Source organism: Alligator mississippiensis, chromosome 1 (assembly GCF_030867095.1).
Source record: "Alligator mississippiensis isolate rAllMis1 chromosome 1, rAllMis1, whole genome shotgun sequence".
Classification (NCBI taxonomy): Eukaryota; Metazoa; Chordata; order Crocodylia; family Alligatoridae; genus Alligator; species Alligator mississippiensis.
The window spans coordinates 66,771,813-66,793,594 of NC_081824.1; the positions used below are offsets into that span (position 1 = coordinate 66,771,813).

General features: G+C 46.3%; 1 long non-coding RNA gene across 1 annotated transcript; it reads right to left on the bottom strand.

The window, feature by feature from the left end:
- Positions 1-2,363: 2,363 nt before the first annotated feature.
- LOC132249965 (uncharacterized) lies at positions 2,364-21,353 on the bottom strand. Its single transcript, XR_009461513.1, has 3 exons — positions 21,290-21,353; positions 6,023-6,199; positions 2,364-2,773 (listed from the first exon to the last, which is right to left on the bottom strand). It is a non-coding gene; the product is annotated as an uncharacterized LOC132249965 (long non-coding RNA).
- Between the last annotated feature and the right edge of the window lie 429 nt (positions 21,354-21,782).

Below are 21,782 nucleotides of genomic sequence, written 5' to 3' on the forward strand. Positions count from 1 at the left end.
AAGAGTAAGAACCAACCCATTGTACTGTACAGTTTCTAGTACTGCATAATGCACTGTTTTCAACTTGAGACACAATCATAACACAGGTTACAAACATTATAACAAGATAAGGGGTAAGTACTTAGAGGTATTTGAGCATCTGGAACTTATGTTAAATTTGGAGCTCTCTATTTGTATTGGTCCTTTCTTTAAAGATATATTGAATACCTGTGACAATGCAGTGAGAATTTGTATTTTGGTTGGTACACCTGTATATATGAAAGTATGAAATATTTTACTCTTAAAGTATGCAATTGTATGACATTTTTATAACAGGCATACAGACAACCTTTACAATTTAAGAGGGGCTCTTTTTTACATCTATTGTTCACTCATTGGCCAGGGAGGAATTGATCTAATTTGCATGGTTTTCTGTAAATGGCCTAGTTTAGATCAAGAGTGAACAATATCCATGTTCACCCTTGTGGAGGGCAAAGGAGAGGAAGCCTGTACTTTCCAAGGCCTGCAGGCAGGGGGTGTTCCTGCACATCTCTTAGCTGATTGGCTCCCAGCCATGGACAAGCATGCCCCCAAGCCTGCACCACATCACTGCAGACTGTCCCCTGTAGCCTACGCTGAGACTTCCAGAAGAGCCCCAGAGCAAGTACCCTTCCTTCTGAACTCCATGTGCCTCCATGTCCTGACCTGACTGCACCCTGCCATGGCACCCCACCACCTCCCCTAAAACACATAGACATAGGATCTGCAGTGTGTCCTGCTTGTCACCCTGCACAGCTCAAAGGAGGCTGCAGGGTATCATGCGCGGCTGGTCATCATGGGTTATGAGTTCCTGTCTCCTGTGCAGAGCCACTTACTGCATCCAATAACCACCAAGCATCCTGGACTCAGCCACCAACTTCCACATGGCAGACAAAGATGAGGCTACTCAGGATGCCAGGAATGCTCAGATGATGGAGAGCAGGCATTACACTCTTGGAATCCCTGAACACCTCTGGCACCACCTCCAGACTATCAAGAGCAGAGTCTGGGCCCATGCCACCAGCATGGTGGGAGCAGATCTTACTGGACAACTGGGATGATAAACAGTGGGTTCAGACCTCCCACATGTGCTAGGCCACCTTCATGAACATCATTACCCAAATGGCCCCCCACATCACACACTAGGACATCAGCATGCAACCACCTCTCACTCTGGAGAAGCAGGTGATCATCACCATCATGAACCTGGCCACCCCCAACAGTCTCCAATATATCACCAACCAGTTTGGCATGGGCAAGTCCATGGCCAGAGAGGAGGTATGCCTGGTCATCCAGAACATCCTAGCCAACTGCTTTATCTGCCTCATCAACCCACAGGAGGTGGTCACTGGTTTCTGCCAGAAGGGATTCCCCAACAACATGGGGGCCCTGGACAGCACCCACATCCGCACCATCTGCTTGCCCCAGGGTCCCAGATTATTCATCAACTGTAAGGGCTAATTTTTAGTCATCCTGAAGGGCATCATAGACCACTGGGGTCACTTCACCACTGGGGTCACTGCCAGCTAGTCAGGCAGTGACCACAATGCCCACATCTTCCAGAAATCCCCACTCCCTCAAATGATGGAGAGCACTCCTAGAGTCCCTGCACACCTCATCATTGGCACCATTATCATTCCATCCCTCATAAGTGACGACCTGGGTTACCCTTCATGCTGTAGCTTTTGAAGCCCTACATGGGGCAGCTGGACTGCTGAAACAAGCACTTCAACTAGTGCCTTAGCAAGTGCCACATGACGATGGAGTGCTCCTTCAGCTGCCTTGAGGTGCACTGGTGAGCTCTCAGCACATGCCTCAAGGTGGAGGAGAAGAACTTGCCATGCCTCATCATTGCCGCATGCGTCCTCCACAATATCTGTGAGACCGGGGGGAAGGTCTTCTACAAAGCCTGGGTAGAGGAGGCATGGTACACAGATCAGACATGGTGTGATGTGCATGTACAGTGCAGGGGGGCTGGAGACAGTAGGCTCCCACTGATGGTGGGGGCACTGGGCCCACACAGAGGCAGGGAGTCTGGGTCCATGAAGCCCTGACCAACTACCTCCTCACCCTTGGGGATTAGGGATGTTCCCTGGATGAATAGGACCAGAGGACTTTGAGTCCCCAAGTACCTGTGTCCTGGAACTGGGTGATGGATCTTCTGCCCCAAGCTCCTCTGGCCTTGTGTCCCAGGCAGCACCACCCATGACTCTGGGTGACTTGATACCATTCCCTCCCACCCCACCCCCAATTCCTTTGGGGGCATGCAGCGGGTTGTGGGAGAGTGTGGTATGAGGAAGACATGTGCCTCAGTTTACAATATTGCATTTGCCAAACTTTTCTTGTTTTTAATAAAGAAAACCTGTTGAACATTTCCTGTGTCACAACTTGGTCCCTCTTTCCAGTGAGTCGAACCAGCAAGGGGAAGAGGGACCAACCTCAAAACAGCAGGTTGCCATCTTGAGCTCCCATTCTTGTACCTTGGCAACCTGGGTATAGGCATCCCCCAGCCTGAGGACACCCCCCTTCCATATCTGAACCCTCTCCTCATGCCAGTCCCACAGCTCCTGGCACCGGGAGCCCTAGCTGTGCATATCTGGTGCTCAGAGGCAGCAACCAGCCTGCAGCATCTTTTCCTTGCTTCTTTGATGTCTCCTGAGGTCATCTTTCATGCAGTCTGAAGCTATGTGGTGCCCTGTCCTTGAGCCAGTATTGTGTCCTCTGCACACTGTCCTCCCTTGCACAGGTGATATTTCTGCAGTTTAGCAGGGGAGAGATAGAGCCATTGTGTGAAGTTGCAACTTTTGGAGTATAAGGGAAGACATCTTGGACTCTCCTAGCACTCACTGTGAGGGGATGGCAAGGTAGCTATGGTAAGTCCTCTGTCTGGGCCTTTTTTCCCCTGCTACCCCCAGGGGCAGGAGCCACCTGACACAGCAGGGACTGTTGTCCACTTGGCGCAGCAGAGACTGGGATCCCAGATTTGCTGCAAATGGTCAATGAGCCCTGTAATGATGCTGGGACAGGTTGCTGGGGAAGGAGGTGCTGTGTGCATGTCCAGGAACTGTGGTGGGCACTGGCTCTGCTCTGTCAGAGGGTCTGGGGATTGAGCACCTGGGGAATACCAGTAGAGCTTTTACACTGTCCCCTCTCCCTTCCTTACAGGACAGACGTTTCAGCACTGTCTCTGTGCAGGAGCAGTACTTTACTCCTACATTTCCCTGGTGAATGTTGGCCAAGCCCAGAGGGATGAGCTTTACCACTATTCCTGGGGGAATGCCAACCAAAATGCCCTGCTTCTCCTGCAGGAGGTGTTTAACAGCTTTACTTGCCCCTGGATGCTCCACATTTCCCCAGGGGTTCTCCTGAGCTCAGTGTTAGGGTGTGCATATACATCATGGCGTGCTTCATGATGGGGTGTTGGGGATCCAGGAACATGGCCCAAGCACTCAGTTGCTGAGGTCCTGGGGTTCATGCTGCAGTCATAGATACCTTCCTGCTGGATGGCTAGAGGAAGGAAGTGGGGCTGCTTGGAGGGGCCACGCTTACTCAGCACTGGGAGAGCCTGGGGGTAGGGCATGCTGGGCCCTGAGCCAGAGCAGCCAAGTATGGGCCAAGTGCTAATGCTCCTCCATGTGAAGGAGGGGTTAGGGGAGCTGCAAAGTAGGCTGAGATGCTGGAGGACAGCAATCTAACTTGAATTAAGAGGAAAGCAATGCAGAAGCAATGCACCGGTTTAACCTAAATTGATCTGAATTTAGGTTAGACCTTGTACCAGGTCTATCTTAGATTGCTTGAGCCATTTTCATACTGGTCTATGTACAGAAGTTTGCACATTTACAGGTTTAGATCAATTTATGTTCACTTAGACCAATCTAAATGTAATGTCTGTACCTGCCCAATATGGGGGTGTTATTCACCGGAGAAAAGTTCCTGTGTTTCCTGGAAACATGTACCTTGTTGTGTCAGCATAAGACCTGTTATATCTGTTATTCTCTATTGCCAGAGTCCCATATATACTCCTTCCATGTGTTTATAAAAAACAAATGATTCAACACTGTCTGCTTTTACAGCACCTGGCATGTTGTTTCCAGATGCAACTTCCATTAAGCTTTAGTATGTGTAGCTATGGGTATGAGTTAGCTTGAGTATGAGTGGAGAGAAACTATATGGACGATCTTGTTTGAACTGATTTTCACTTCAGAAAGTTAAAAGCTTAAAAATTGTTAAACCTATTATCATGTTCATTAGATGTAGAAATGGTAGAAGTGATAAATCAATTGCTACTATGATAACACTGAAAATTACTTTTCCATAATTGAATACTATTAGAATGTGTGTGGGGGGGGGGGGGGGAAGTTTTTTCATTTGTTTGTTTGTTTTTAAAGAAAAAAATAATTCTACAATTCTATTGGGAAAATAACACCCCCTTTTGAAATATTTAACATTTCTTCAAAGGCAATGAATGGATAGTTTTAAAGCTCAAACATTGGCTGATTGTGAAATCTTAAATGTGTGCACTTAAACATCAACACAAGCTAACACTTTATTCTCTAGTGGCCAAACTGGTAAAATGTCCTGTTCACTTACAATATACACATCCTGGCTGACTATTTAAAACATAGAAAGTTAGTGTTTGTCCCAAATTTATGTTGCAAACAAAGCGAAAGTGATTTCCTCCTTTGCATATGGTACAACAATTCTGTTTATTGTGCCTGCTGCTGACTTCCTTAATGAGGAGACTGTAAATATTGGGCCTTATTTAGGGTATTAATAGGCAAATATATGTAATGGTTTATAGCAGGGATGTTTAACCTCCAGCCCACAGGCCAAATGGAGCCCTCTCACCTGGCCTGAGGGGTTCCCCATGGGCCCCATTTAGTGGCCAGGGGGGAGAGGGGGCAGTGGCTATTCATATGACCACTCTCCCACCTTCTAAATTTTCAAGCCCTACGCAGTGGGTTAGAGCCCAGTTGTGCCCTGTTCCCTTGCAGGGCTAGACCATGCCCCATCCCCCCACTTCTGGATCATAGCCAAGTCACATCCCCTTCCCCCATTAAGCCAGATTCCCCACCCCCTTAAGCCTACAGGACTGGGTTGGCCATACCCCCTTCTCCTCATGGGGTTGGGCTGAGGTCAGGTCATGCCCCCTCCCCCCCAGGGGACCAAGTTGGGGCTTGGTCATAGCCTTTTTCCCCATAGGGCCATGTGAGGCTCCTTTCTCCTTGTGAGGTCTGGTTGGGGCCAACCTGCCCCTGGTCACCCTCCATGTCACCAGATGGTATCTGCTGCACCTGCCCTGGGCACCAGATTGGAACCACTGACCAGATCTGATCCACAGTAGGACTAGGCACTGCCCATCCAGCCCACAGGGGAAAAAGGTTTAGCATCACTGGGTTCTTAAAGTAGGTATGCTATACAAACAAACAGCTGGCTGAGTAGTTTCAGCCTATCTGGTTTTGATTTTTCTCCCAGCTAAACCACATCTTAATGTTGTTTTAGCTTTATTCATTAAGGTCATCTTAACTTTGATCTTTTCACACAGCTTCCATTGATGTTTGGAGGCAGCTTTACAAGCGAAAACCCTATAACTTCTACTCAAACCAAATGTGTTATGACAATACACAATAGCCACAACACTATTAGGCTCTTCTAAAATGAACAACATAGAACAGAGAAGATAAACCAATATAGAAGAATATAACAGAAATAGGCATGCAATTTCAGCAGGGACATGAATAGGAAATCATGAAATAAGAATCATGCAGTATATTTCATTAGTTATCTGCTGCTTTCTTTCTGGAAAGCACTGCTTGAGGAAAGCAGCACTATGAAAACATGACAGAATCCATATATGCAAGCAAAAGTGCTGGTTACAGAATACTCTCCCACATATATCCCTGAAGGCAAGTACTATCCTCCTTCAGGATTAGCGAGTATTTATGACATATCTACATTATCTCTGCTGAAAAGTGCAAGTGAGGCAGAAAAAAAAAAATCTTACCACCTCCTGATTCTCGAGTTTCCACATTATCCAACCTGCCATAAACTCCACCAGAAGTCTTGAGTGTGCAGGACCTAGCACTGTGTGAAGGGCATCAAAACTGGATACATTGCTCAGGAATGGGCAGACAGGTGCTTCAGGATCAAATTGTGTCTTGGATGGATTTTTTTCTAGGATCTGTCATAAGAGAATATTCAAGGCTTTCTTTTTTTTGTATCTTGTTAATTCAACCCCACATAATACTTTTTTCTTTTACTCGTTGACACTGCTGGTATACATATGCATACAAAATGCATGTGTATTTTTACTGTCTTTGTGTATTTAAACTGTATTTTCCTTTCTATGTTTGAGTGCATGTGTTAACCTGGGACATTGCATCTGTTTCCCAACCTACCTTTCCCCTCCATTCACAGAATAAATACTGCTATGCCAGAACACTTAGGTTTGTAAAGTTAAGTACTTGGGCTAAGGAATTCCATTGTTAATATTTCTTGCCCAACCTTCATTTGTGGTCCCCTTCTGCGTGTGCATTATAAGACAGTATTACATTACATGATTGCATATTGTTTGTGACTCCTGTCATCCTTAGTGCACAGAATTGAGTATGCTGTCAAAATGAATTGGATTTGTGTAGTGAGTGAGGCTATTGTCTCTGGGCCCCTGTCAATTTTTGTTATAGGAGTTGGAAGGTATGAAATGAGGGAGACAGGGACCCACATGAAGGCAGAGTGGCCTTGTGGATAAGGAAGCTGAATGAAGACAATTTTGCAGAGTTGGATTCCTTCCCTGCCTCTGCTGCAGAGTTCCTACATACCACATTTACTGAAATCCAAGATAACTTCAAATTTAAGATTCTTCCCCCAACAATTGGAGTCTATACACAGAATATTACAAATTGGTTATAATTTTCCATGTATAGAATCTAATTTTGGGGGCTCATCTTAAATTAATCCCCCCACCACTACTGTGACAGTGAAAACTGTGTTGGAGGAGCAGGTTGCTATACCCCTGCCACTTGCCCTCCCTCTTCCAGGTCTTGCACCTGCTCCTCTGCCTCCTCCCTCCTCACTATTTAGTTTTCATCCTCTTTTGCCTACCCCTACCCTGGCACTGCTTACCCAGTGAAGCAGCTCTGATTCTGGCTGGCCCAGCCAGGCAGCAGCATTGGAGGCAGGTCAATGTCAGGGCCAGAGCTGGAGTAGCTCCCCTGCCCCACTCCTCTTCCCCACACGAACAGCATGATCTCTTCTCTATCCCTTTCCCTGTACTACAGTGACTCCCCTATATGCCTTCTCCTCCTGAATGCTCTCCCGCATAATTCCCCTGATGCGTAAGTCATCTCAAGCCACCCCAGAGGCAGTAGTTCTGGCCCCACTTTTCACAGGTCAGTATTTGCATCTAAAATGAGGCTTTTACTCCCCATGTTGAGTAGAGCTGAGTAAATACATCTTGGATTCAAGTAAATATAATAATCCAATGCATGTCACATTAAAAAAAACAATTCACAATTCGTTTCCAACTTTTGTACATGTCACTCTCTAAGTGCCCAATATGAAATATGTAGGAACAAACTTATTGAAATGTTGAGAATCAAAACTGCAACTAAAATCTTTTAGAGTGATGCTTTGAAAATGTAATGTGCCATCTAAATATTTTGGAAGATGAAGGTCTAGGTGTCTCAAATTGGTTGTGCAAAATTATTTGATTTTGTTGACAGCTTTAGTCTTAACTTCTCTTTGCCTCAATCTCCATGCCGTAAAGTAGAAATAATACCATTTGATCCTATGAGGATAATGTAAAGGTGAATTAATGTCTGTGAAGTACTAGGATAATATAGTGAGAATACAATAAAAATGCCTGTGAGGAAATGTAGTGATTTTATAGTATTTGAATGATACGTGTTAAATTGCATATTTTAAAACTAGGAAAAATATATTAAATACCTTCCAATTTCTCAATATAAAGAGATTTTTTCCCCCCTAATCTCATTCTGATGGTCCTGTATTTCACGGTGTGTAAGTTGAATTTTGAAGCCCAATTTTTAACTCTTAAAATTGAACATCGACTTATACACCATATCAATACTTTTGACCCCCACCCCAGCACTCCTCTGGCCAAACCCCAGCTCAGCCCCAACCAGACCTTTTTCACCAATTGACAGCTTCTCTGTCACTGTGGGCCATGGAGCCTGGGCCAAGCCCCAGGGTGGTCTGTGAGCCTTGCCATTGCTATGGAAATGCTGCTCAGCTAGGCGTTGAGCCCAGCCCCATCCCCTGCAAGTGGCACTGCCTGGGCTTCACCAGGTGAGTGCCAAGCCAGGTCCCATCCGCTGTGAGTGGTGCTGGACTCGGTGCTTGGCTGGTGTGGCCCAGGCAGTGCCACTCACAGGGGATGGGGCCAGGCTCAGTGCTTGGCTGGCATGGTCCCATCTCTTGCAAGCGGTGCTGCCTGGGCAGTGCCAGCTGAGCACCAAGCCCGGCCTCATCCCCTGAGAGCAGTTCTGTGGCACATGTCCACCCCACCACCCCCAGGTGCCAGGCCGGCACGAGGGTGTGCAGGGGTTGGTATAAGTTGACCCCATATTTCTGATCCAAAAAGCTAAGTCAACTTATACACTGGATCTATGAAATTCCTAAGTTTTTGGATCAGAAAAATGGGGTTGACTTACTTACTGTCAACATGCACACCATGAAATACAGTAAATTTTCACTGAAAAAGATGCAGACACACCTGGCACAGCAAACTTTAGCTTAAATAATTAATGTATGGAAATGTTATAAGCAAGTAGGCAATTTTAAATGGATACCAGTGGGTCTAGGAGTTTGAGAAGGGGAGTGTGGAGTGGGACAAAGCAGAGCAGGGGAAAGACACTGCTGAAAGAGGTGTCACTACCAAGAGATGGGTTAATCTTTCCCTGGCTCTGCAGTCCCCACAGTTTTACATGGTGAGCAGAGATCAAAAGCCCTTAATTTGGCAGCGGTAGAGCAAGGGAAGGAGTAACCTGGCTCTTGGGGGCTACTTCTCCTCTTGCAGCAGAACCCTGCTTCTGCTCTGCTTCCATCCTGGGAGAGGGAATGGGAGGGAAGTAAGAAGCATCACATCAACCCCTCCTTCCACCTCCCCCAACCCAGATCTTCTCCCAGAAATGGGGAATGTAGATAAAGGTCAGACAACGTTAACAGTAGATCTTAGAGACTGTGCTGTCTATAATGTTTGCATATACACATTTGTATCCTCCAGGTATTGAGTAAGATCATATCTCATTTGTCCCATTCTAATATAATAAAGGGCTTAGTCTGTCTGTTGGTGTGTCTGTCTGCCGGTGTGTCTGTCTGTCCATAACACTTTTGGGCAACTGTGCATGTGCCGCGGAGAAGGCAAGCAGTGATTGGCTGTGCAGGCTCTGCCTCCTCAGGCAGGGAGGCAGGGGAAGCCCCACTGCTCTGCAGGAGGAGGTAGAGGTTGGCAGGGGTGGGGAGGAAGCCACCATGCCAGAGGATGGAGGAAGAGGCGGTGGTGCTGGAGGGAATGTTTACATGGCCAGCCCCAAAGGGTGAGCAGGAGGTGGGAGGGGGGGCATGTAACCCCCCCTCCCCCCCCCCCGAAACACTCTGTCATTCCTGACAGGGATTTGGCTTGTTTGCTTATAAATATCCTGTACATAATTAATTCCTCTCTCTGCATTAATTTTAGTAGTATCAGTGAGAGTATCCAGGTCCTAAATATCTCAACTCAAAATCAGTGAAATTCACCATGGTGCAATAAGGGCTTCATGAGACCAGTGGGCCTTATTGTCTTAGCTAACCTTTCCAGGCATCTCCCAAGAGCAGAATTCCAATTCATTGTACATTAACGTTTGGACAAATTAGCTCTTCAGCCTTCAATTAGCTTAAAGGGAATAAGTTATTGCCTATAATATAATTTAACACCTCTTGATTTTGGAACTCAGATGGTCACATTAAAAAAATCCTGCTCTTCAGGTGCTTAATACCTGAACCAAAACTTGATATTTTAAATGACTTAAACTCTTGTCATTGATTTCCATCTTTCTCTCTCAGCAATCTGCCAGTTGACAATGATTGTAAAAGATATAAACTTAAGCTGACAGTGACAAAGGTATGAAATGCTAAGATCCTTGTTGTTATGTTTTATTTCTGGAAGAAGCATTAAGCTTTCTGTTATGGGTTTCAGTTGACAGTCACTTCAGGGACCACTAAAATTTTATAGTCTTTGAAATGAAGCACTGCTGTGCTATCTTAAAACCAGATGATTTTTTTAAAAAAGCGCAACCCCCCCAATGAAACACACTCTAAAAGAATTACTTAAGTTATTGACATGAAGAGCAGAAGCTGGATCAAACTTAGTACCTGATCCTTACTTGATATCAAGTGTATTGCTGCTGTAGTTGCAGTTATTGTAATTAGGCCTATAGAAATCAGTGCCCCTGCTCACTGCAATGAACACTTAGTAGGTGTTGACTGTTCCTACCTTTAAAGGACTTTCTGATTTCCATCACCTGATAATAAAATTATACATGTGTTTACAATTACCTAGAAAGTTGTGCTTTCAATAGTCTCAGCCTTCTGGTATTTGATCACCTGAAATAGCAAGTTAATTTAGTTTCTGGTCATAACTCCTGTGAATATATTGAAATAGTATCCGTTTATACATGATCTGATTATGACTGACTTGAACAAGTTGCTTTAATTCATTAAGAAAATTTCTGAAGCTGACATACCCAAACTGCACACAAGACTAAAAAGATAAGTAATTCACAGCGCCAACATGTGGCTGGTAACACTACTTAATTTAAAATGCATAGCAATTGTTAACATTTGAGCAGTTGTTTGGGCTTGTGAGACCTTGCAAAGGGCATTTTACTCTTCTCTCATGTTCCCATTGTTCCAAACTGTTCAAACTTTAAACAGTGCTTAAATGGAATAACAGAACCACAGTTGTGGCCTATTGGGTTTGTCTTGCACATTTCTAACTCTCTCTAGCATGGTTTAACACACTGTGGCTTCATGATAAAGGCCTCTGACTTTATTTGCAGAACCTGAAAGTGGATGTGTGGCAACACTTTCTAAAATCATTCCTACAACTTGGCTAGAATGTGGACAGAAGGATTAGGTATATGAGGAAACCTCAGTGTGGTCTTTGGGTGCTGTTATTTAGTCGTATATATTAAATGCAGGTCTTTGGATAAAGTTGCTGGTGGAACCAGTTTGGTTATAGGAGACACTTAAGAACAAGCTTTTATTTATTTTTAATATTGCCATTGCATAGATAATTTTAAAATTTTTGCAGTGGAGAACAAAAACAACTCTATCTAAGTCTCACTTTTTCTATGAGGAGGTACAACACTCCTAGCTCTGATACTTAGGCTCCTGTTCCCTACTGGATCCCTGAAGTATAAATAGTGATTATGTTAATCAAACAAGTATTGGTATTGTGATTTGTGCTACACCAGCAGTCAGAAAACTCTGATCTTATAAACCACTGTGGGAGACCATAACACAGATGAGTAACTTCTGAAACAGCTTGTCAGTTAATGAGCAGATTCACATAAGTATTGATTTCAGTGGAAGTTATGGGCCTAAATATCTTTGTGGATGTGAGCCTAAGTGACTATCTGCAGACAATCTGCAAAAGAATTTCAGATGATTTCTGCTATCATGGTAAATGACAGGTAGCCTGACCCCTTTTGGCATAAGATTTCACAGACTAGAGCATTAGAAACAAATGTAGATGCACACAATTATGCATTGAGAAACTCCACATGTATAAATAAGTGAAATGCTGAATCTAGAATGTGTTGTGGCTTCTAAGGGGTAACATGGAAGATATCGAATCCAGCTGTTTGAAATGGAAATGGTACGACATGAAAAAGAAAGAAGCCAAACTCAACAGCAACATATATTTTCTAAGCCTATGCAAGAAACACAACTTAATTCCCCAAGGACTAAACATCTACAATCCTCTGACTACTACACACAACTCCAAATATGCTTCACAGCTGTGCAGAAGAAGTTCAGAGAAAATTAGAAATCATCTACTTCACCTAATCTACTCCAAGAGAGACCAACTCAGGAAGGAAATCACCACATACTCCAACAACTTAAAAGACAGAAATCCAGTCATCTTCCCTAATAATATACATTGGATACAAAGAGACTACGAAAAACTTTCTACAACATTCATCCTACATAAAAATAAGAAATGGAACAAATTACTCTAAGAACAAGTTCCCCAGCCACAAAAAAACCATCAGAGGAATAACACCAAAACCTTACAACATCCCAACCTCAGACTTGATGTAACTGAAAGCAGCAACCAACCCTCAAATATCAGTCTCTCTGCACACACGCTTACCAAAACTGAAAAATCTGTCCTTTCTAAAGGCCTAAATTTCTGTCCAGAAAAATACTCTAATAAAATACTTCAATGTGGAGAACTAGAAGAATTCTTCCGACACCTCTGCCTCAAGGAATATTTCCATGACGAAACTGAATCCACTCCCAACAACAACTCATCCTCTGACAACATTCAGGAAAAGATCAACCCCCCCAAAACCCAAAAAACATCAGATCGGACACCTCACAGCAGACAAAACTCTAACCTTGACTGCTACATTGACTGCTTCAGGGAAAGAATGAATGCTGAAATAATCAGCAACACGCGCCACCATAACCACCTCTCTCCACCAGAGAAAAAGGCCACAGAATCTCTAAGATCTAACCACCAAATAGTAATAAAACCAGCAGATAAAGGAGGAGCCATAGTCATCCTAAACTGTGAAGACTACATAAAAAAAGCCAACAGACAACTCTTTGATACCACCTACTACAAAAAACTACAAGAAGATCCTACTCCCCTTTTCGCCTAGAAACTCAACAATACCATCAAATCATTTTCATCAAGACTACAAGAAAAACTACAGACCTTGATCCCCTGCCACTACCTAACTTTTTACATGCTCCCTAAAATTCACAAGCAAGGGAACCCTGGCAGACCTATCATATCCAACCATGGGACCCTAACTGAGGAAATACCAGGTTTCATTGAATCAATCCTAAAACTGCCTATCACCCACAGAGCAAATTTTGTCCAAGACACTACAGACTTCCTAAACAAACTTAAGTCATAGACCACCTTCCCAGCAACACCCTCCTAGCCACCATGGATGTTACCAGCCTATATACCAACTTCCCACACCAGGATGGTCTTGCATATCTACAGGAACAAGATTATAACTCAGAATACAGACCCAAAGATATTACTGACCATATACACTTCATCCTCACACACAACAATTTCACTTTTAATAATCAACACTTCCTCCAGATGATGGGAACAGCTATGAGCACCGAAATGGCCCCACAGTATGCCAACCTTTTTATGAACCACCTGGAAGAAGACTTCCTCAAGAACTGCACCACCAAACCTTGCTATAATTAAGATATATCAATGACATCTTCATCATTTGGACTGAAAATCTGCAATCTCTGATTGAGTTCCATCAGAAATTCAACAGTCACCATCTCTCCATCCAACTTTCTCTAGAATACTCCAGCACCAACATCTCCTGTTTAGACACGATGATCAGTATCTAGAATGATAAAATACATATCACGTTATACAAGAAACCCATAGACCAACATACATATCTACACAGAACCAGCAATCACCCTAAACACACGAAAAAAGCTATAATATACATCCTGAAGAGAACACCCGGGATTGCCACCTCACCAGTCTTAAAAAGGCTTTCACCCAGCAAGGACACTCCTCCAGAGAGACAGATCGCATGTTTGAAAGAGCCACCTGGATACCACGTGAAGAACTACTACAGTACAGAAGAAAACCCCCCACACATCACACACCTCTGGTTATGACATATCACCCCACCCTTGAACCCATACAGAAAATCCTCAAACAATTGCAACCCATACTAGAAAGAGACCCTATTCTTAAAGAGATCTTCGCAGAGCCACCCATCCTAGCCTTCAAACAAGCACCAAACCTCTCTAACCTCATCACCAGAAGCAAACTTCCTCAGGCCCAGAACACACCAAATGGATCCAGACCATACCATGACAAGAAATGCAAAACCTGCCAACACATCTCCACCATCCCCACAATTACTACACCCCACAACAGAGCCATCAGCATTCCCGGATCTTATAGCCGCACCTCCAGAAATGTAATCTCTCTCATCCAATGCACCAAATGCCCCAATGGAAAATACGTAGGAGAGACCAAACAACAACTGTGCACCAGAATGAATGCACAACAGAAATCTATCAAAGGCAGGAATACCCAATTACCGGTGGGGGCACATTTCTCACAAGAAAACGACTCTCTCTCTCCAATCTCTCAGTCCTGATCCTCAAAGGAAACTTACAAAACACTTCCTAGAGACGAGCCTATGAACTCCACTTCATCAACCTCCTGGATACTAAAAGTCATGGACTAAATATAGACATTGGATTTATGACACATTATAACCTGCCTGACATCTGACTCCCCAGGTACTTCTGTACTATTCACTCGGGAACCAGCAGCGGGAAGGAGAGGATCCAGGCACACGTGTCCTGCACGCATGTGTGCCCCCTTACTAACTCACTGACTGGAGGCGGAAGCAGCAGCAGAGGAATCGGCAGCGGGGGCAACAACAGCTGATCCCCCGAAGGTAAATGGGGCGGAGGGACCCGGCACAGCTGAGCCGGATCCGGAGGGGAAGCCCCCCAGGTCCCATATACCTGAGCCAGTAGGAAGCCGCAATCCTGAGCTGCGCAGCACGAACAGAGCACGCAAACAGGGTGGGCTAAGGAGGGGACTGTCCACGCAGGCCAGGGAGCACCCCCAGGGCTAACCCTTGGGGAGCAGGCTCCGGCGGCACTGGATCCCCCCAGTGGAGGAGCGTACGGGGCGGAACTGCTGGCAGACAGTTCCGGTTAGACCGGGGCGCCTGATTGGCTGTTGGGGTAGGGGCAGGAAATTCAAACTGCGGGCTTTAAAAGCCGTGGGGTGACATAGTTCCCAGCACTCGGGAACCAGCAGCGGGAAGGAGAGGATCCAGGCACACGTGTGTCCTGTATACACGTGTGCCCCCTTACTAACTCACTGACCGGAAGCGGAAGCAGCAGCAGCAGCAGCAGCAGCAGCAGAGGAATCACCAGCGGGGGCAGCAACAGCTGATCCCCCAAAAGTAAGTGAGGTGGAAGGACCTGGCACAACTGAGCCAGATCCGGAGGGGAAGCCCCCCAGGTCCCATATAGCTGAGGCGGTAGGGAGCCATGCTCCCGAGCCGTGCAGCGCGAACAGAACGCGCCGGCATTTGCGAAGGCATTCGCGCTGGCGGGTGGGTAGGAAGGGCCAGGAGAGAGTCTCCTGTAAGGGTAGGGCATAGACACCACACAGAGCTACAAACAGCAGTTTATAGAATGGTGTTGACGAGGGTGCTGCTAGGGCCTCTGCCCAGGGGGCCGTGCCTACCCAGGGCTGGTCTGAGGCCTCCACCCAGACCAAGCCCATGGGGGAGCTGATGTCCCCCTGCCTCCTGGCCTGTGGGGGATCCCTAGCAGGGTCAGGGGGGGCAGAGATTAGGGGCCCCCACACCTGTCCAGCAGGAGCCTGTCTTAGGGCTCTGGAGGCGCAGGTAAGGGAGCTCCGGGAGGAGGTTAGCAGGCTGAGGGGTATCAGGGAGGCAGAGGATGAAATTGACAGTTATTTCCTTTCCCTGCAGGCCCAGGCACCTAAGAAAGAAGCATCCTGGGGAGTGCCCTCCACAGCAGAGTGGCAGACGGTCACATCCAGCACCGGAGCTGCTCGCAGCGAACTGGTACCAGTTCCTCCAGTCCAACTGGAGAACAGGTACGCGGCCCTGGTGACCCTGCAGGAGATGGAAGGAGAGGAGGAAACCCTTTGGCAGGAAGCAACATCACATTCTCCATACTCCGAACAGGTCAAGAGATCCAAGCGGACCCAGAGGAGGAGGCGATGAGTGCTCATCATAGGCGACTCCATCCTGAGAGGTATGGAAAGGCCCATCTGTTGCCAGGACCCCTCAACATGAGAGGTATACTGCCTGCCCAGAGCAAAGATTCGGGACATGACGGAAGTAATCCAGGCCATGATTCAGCCCACCGATTACTACCCCATGGTCCTAGTCCATGGGGGTACTAATGATGCGTCCAGGAGAACCCCCGATCACCTGATGACAGACTACAATGCTCTGGGTGGTGTGCTGAGGGAGTCCAGTGCACAGGTGGTATTCTCTTCCATCCTACCAGTGAACGGACGTGGAAGACAGCATGAGAATTGCATTAGAGAGACCAACTGGTGTCTTCGGCAATGGTGTCTTGAGGTAGGCTTCAGCTCCCTGGACAACAATCCGCACATCACGATGAGGGACATGCTCAGTTGGGATGGGCTTCACCTGTCCCCCAAAGGTAAGGATGTGTTCTCCTCTAGACTGGCAGATCTCCTCCGGCGGGCTTTAAACTAGGCTCGTCGGTGGGAGGGGAAGATGAAGGCGGGGGAAGCTGTGGACCACCAAACCATGTGGCACCCACAAGGACAGCCCAGCCTGAAGAAGGAGAACATTGGGAACCTGCAAACCATGGGGCAGCCAGCAGTACAGCACAGGTAAGAAATAAGGGGCCCTTTGGGATTCGGAGCGGGGGGGCAGCAAAGGCACCAGTCACAGGGCTCAAGTGCCTATATACTAATGCTAGGAGCATGGGGAACAAGCAGGATGAACTAGCACTCCTGCTTGCAGAAAACACCTACGACTTAGTAGGGCTAACAGAAACCTGGTGGGATTCATCCCACGACTGGGCGGTACATATTGAGGGTTATAGGCTGTACAGAAAGGACAGGGTAGGGAAGAAAAGGGGAGGGGTTGCGCTCTATGTCAATGAGCAATATACATCGACCCTCATCAAGACAGAATCGAAAGATGAGGAAGTAGAAGGATTGTGGGTTAGGTTACATGGGGGTTAAGGAGAAAGGGATTTAGTGGTAGGGGTCTGCTACAGGCGGTCCCACTAGGGGGGATGCCTTACTGGATCTGGTATTGGCAACGGGGGATGACATGGTAGGGGACCTACAGATCGGTGGCCATCTGGGGGACAGTGATCACCTAATAATAGAATTCTTTGTAAGACGTTGAGTGGGTAAGGTAACTAGTAGGCTGAAAGTGCTAGACTTTAGGAAAGCTGATTTCAATGAACTCAGACGATTAGTCAAGGACGCACTGCAAAGTAGGAGTTTTGAAGTGATGGGAGCCCAAGAAGGGTGGCTGTGCCTTAAGGAAATGATCCTTCAGGCACAAAGGGAGATGATCCCGATGTGAGGAAAAAGAGGGAAAGGGGCCAGGAGGTTTCCTTGGCTGACCAGAGAAATCCAGGGCAGCCTACGGGCCAAAAGGGAGAGATCACCAAAGAGGAGTATACCTCCTCTGCTCATGCTTGTAGGGAGGCAGTTAGACGGGCCAAAGCTACCATGGAGCTGAGGATGGCATCCCAAGTAAAGGACAACAAGAAATTGTTTTTTAGATATATAGGGAGTAAAAGGAAGGCCCAGGGAGGAATAGGACCCCTGCTAAATGGGCAGAAGCAATTGGTGATGGACAAGGGGGGACATGACTGAACTCCTCAACAAGTTCTTTGCCTCTGTGTTCCTAAGTGAGGGGCAAGACAAGCCTCTCACTGGGATTGTAGAGGGGCAGCAGCAGGATGCCAGACTACCATGCGTAGACCCTGAGATGGTGCAGAGTCACTTGGAAGAACTGGATGCCTTTAAGTCGGCAGGCCCGGATGAGCTCCATCCGAGGGTACTGAAGGCACTGGCCGACGTCATTGCACAGCCACTGGTGGGAATATTTGAACGCTCATGGCACACGGGCCAAGTCCCGGAGGACTGGAAAAGTGCCAATGTGGTCCCCATTTTCAAGAAGGGGAGGAAGGAGGACCCAGGCAACTATAGGCCAGTCAGTCTCACCTCCATCCTTGGAAAATCTTTGAAAAAATTATCAAGGCTCACATTTGCGAGAGCCCGGCAGGACAAATTATGCTGAAGGGAAACCAGCACGGGTTCATAGCAGGCAGATCATGCCTGACTAATCTAGTCTCTTTTTATGACCAGGTTACGAAATGCCTGGACACAGGAGGAGGGGTGGATGTCGTATACTTAGACTTCAGGAAGGCATTTGATACGGTATCCCACCCCATACTGGTGAACAACTTAAGAGTTGGATGACTGTGACTTGGATGACTACACGGTCTGGTGGGTGCTGAATTGGCTAGAGGATCGCACCCAGAGAGTTGTGGTGAATGGGTCGGTTTCGACCTGGAAGGGTGTGGGCAGTGGGGTCCTGCAGGGCTCGGTCCTTGGACCGATACTCTTTAATGTCTTCATCAGCGACTTGGACAAGGGAGTGAAATGTACTCTGTCCAAGTTTGCAGATGACACAAAACTATGGGGAGAAGTGGACATGCCGGAGGGCAGGGAACAGCTGCAGGCAGACCTGGGTAGGTTGGACATGTGGGCAGAAAACAACAGAATGCAGTTCAACAAGGAGAAATGCAAAGTTCTGCACCTAGGGAGGAATAATGTCCAGCATACCTACTGCCTAGGGAATGACCTGCTGGGTGGCACGGAAGTGGAAAGGGATCTTGGAGTCCCATTGGACTCCAAGATGAACATGAGTCGGCAGTGTGACAAAAGCCGTCAGAAAAGCTAATGGCACTTTATCGTGCATCAGCTAATGCATGACGAATAGATCCAAAGAGGTGATTCTTCCCCTCTATTGGGCGCTGGTCAGACCGCAGTTGGAGTACTGCCTGCAATTCTGGGCACTGTGCTTCAAAAGGGGTGCGGAAAACCTGGAGAGGGTCCAGAGAAGGGGCACTCATATGGTTAAGGGCTTGCAGGCCAAGCCCTATGAGGAGAGACTAGAGAACCTGGACCTTTTCAGCGTCCACAAGAGAAGGTTGAGAGGTGACCTTGTGGCTGCCTATAAGTTCATCACGGGGGCACAGAAGGCAATTGGTGAAGTTTTATTCACCAAGGCACCCCTGGGGGTTACAAGAAATAATGGCCTCAAGCTAGCAGAGAGCAGATTTAGATTGGACATTAGGAAGAACTTCACGGTTAGAGTGGCCAAGGTCTGAAACGGGCTCCCAAGGGAGGTGGTGCTCTCCCCTACCCTGGGGGTCTTCAAGAGGAGGTTGGATATGTATCTAGCTGGGGTCATCTAAACCCAGCACTCTTTCCTGCCTATGCAGGGGATCAGACTCGATCTATTGAGGTCCCTTCCGACCCTAACATCTATGAATCATCCCCCTTCTCTCCCCCCACCCAGCCTGTCTCTCACCCATTGACTCCTCAACCTACATCTTCACTGACTGCCTATCTTGCATGCATAGCAGCCCAGCCTCTGGCTTCTTTACTTTTCATTCCATCCATGAAGTGCACACACCAACAGCTGAAAATTCCTCAGCCTGACAAAGGGTTTTTGAACCCGAAAACTTTTTTGAAAAATTGTTTTCCAACTATTTAAGTTGGTCTAATAAAACATATCAGTTTTACCCAAAGAACCTTGTCTGCCTTGTGGCTTCTAAGACAGACAAGCATATTTGGGTAAATGTGATATTTTTTATTGGACCAACTAAATAGTTGGAAAAATTGTTCTTTGCAAGTTTTCGGGCACAAACATCCTTCTTCAGATGTAGGGAGAGTCTGCTGGTGTTTTGTGTTCTCCTGGGTGGAACAGAAGCCAATATGTAAAATGCAGGTCTGTGAAAATGCAGGTTTGTGGCAGTGAGGATCAGAGGCCATGGAAGACAATAGGTGTGAGACAGGTAGGTGGCAGGGGAAAGGGAGAATGCTGACCTGTTGATAGAATGGAGCTGATAAAGCAGAGAGAGTTTACCTGGGGTTTTTGGATGGCAGGCAAGTTATAATATGCCATAAATCCAATGTCTATTTTTAGTCCATGATTTTTTGTATCCAGCAGAGTTATGAAGTGAAGTTCATAGGCTCATCTACAAAAGGGGTTTTGAAAATTCCCTTTGAGGATTAAAACTGAGAGATTGGAGAGAGAGTGGTTGTTTTTTGAGAAGTGTACACCCACAGCTAATTGGGTATTTTTGTCTTCGCAACATTTGCGGTGTGCATTCATTCTGGTATGTAGTGTTGTTTGGTTTCTCCTACATATTTTCCTTCAGAGCATTTAGTGCACTGGATGAGATGCATAACATTTCTGGAGGTGCAGGTGTAAGATCCAGAACTGGTGATGGTTCTGTTGTGGGGTGTGGAAGTGGCGGTGATATGTTGGCAGGTTTTACACTTCTTGTCCTGATATGGTCTGGATCCATTTGGAGTGTTCTGGGCCATAGGAAGCTTGCTTCTATTGATGAGATTGGCAAGGTTTGGTGCCTGATTTAAGGCTAGAATAGATGGTTTTGGGGAAATCTTTTTAAGAAGTGTGTCTTCTAGTATGGGATGCAATTGTTTGAGGGTTTTCTGTATACGTTCCAGGGGGATGGTACTTCATAACTAATGATGTGCAAATTGTGGGGATTTTCTTTTTGTACTGCAGCAATTCTTTATGTGATATCTGGGTGACACTTTCAAAAATGCAATCTATCTTTCTGGAGGAGTGTCCTTGTTGAGTGAAAGCCCTTTTGAGATTTGTGAGGTGATGATCATGGGTGTTCTCCTCCTTGCAAACTTGGTGGTACCAAAGGGCTTGGCTGCATATTACAGCTTGATTGTATATTACAGCTTTCTTGGTGTGTTTGTGGCTTCTAAGACTCTCAGCTATAGTATACTGTTTTAGTCTAATCCAGAAGTTACAAAGGTGTGGATTGGTGGTTAATTATGTATCAAAACTAGTTAAAAGTTTGCAACTTAACTGAAGATGAAGTAGCAAAATGGAAATATTACAGATCAAGCCACAGGGCTGATAAAGGATATTTAGATAATGCACATTATTAGCAAATATTTTTCAAGGAGATGCATATTATGAAAATAATAAAAAACACAAGAGCAATTTCAACCTTGATGTAACCATGCAACTTCTCATAAAAGTTATTAAAAATTGTGCTTGCTTGTTCCAGACCTAGATTTGGCTCCTGTTGAAGCCAGTGTGGTTTCAATGGTTCATGCTGTCTTTACTGGTGAAAGTGACAAAACATAAGCCCCTGGGGTCTAACATAACACAAGATACATAAGGTGTGCTCAGCCCCTTTACATTACCTGGAGTAGAACTTAGCCAAATCTCTTCCCTTCACTTGCTCTAGGAAGACTCCTTCTCCCTTGGCTGCCAGCAGAGAACTACCTCCTAGTCCCCGTCCTGGGGTTTATATGGGCCCAGGGCCCTGCCCCTTCTGGCCAGCTGATCAGGTGCAGGTGCAGGCTAATTTCCTCATTAGCTGATTGCCATGGCAACCTGCACCTGGGCTCCTGTCTGATTCTTTGGGCTCTTCCCAGGCAGTTTCTGCTCTTTTAGGAGCAGGTACCTAAGTGCCCTGTGACAATCACAAAAGGCATGCAGGCACGAGGGCACAATCATGACTGAACCCAGGTCCAGTGCAAGATCAAGTCCCTAAGATTAATGTTTTACAGAGCCAAAGATGAGAACTCTCATTTTGGGGCAGGTTGCACAATTGCTCCCTTCTACAACAAGCTGTTTATCATCCTCTCCAAGGATGCAGGTGACACCCTGAGTATGGAGACTTTCAGCACCAGG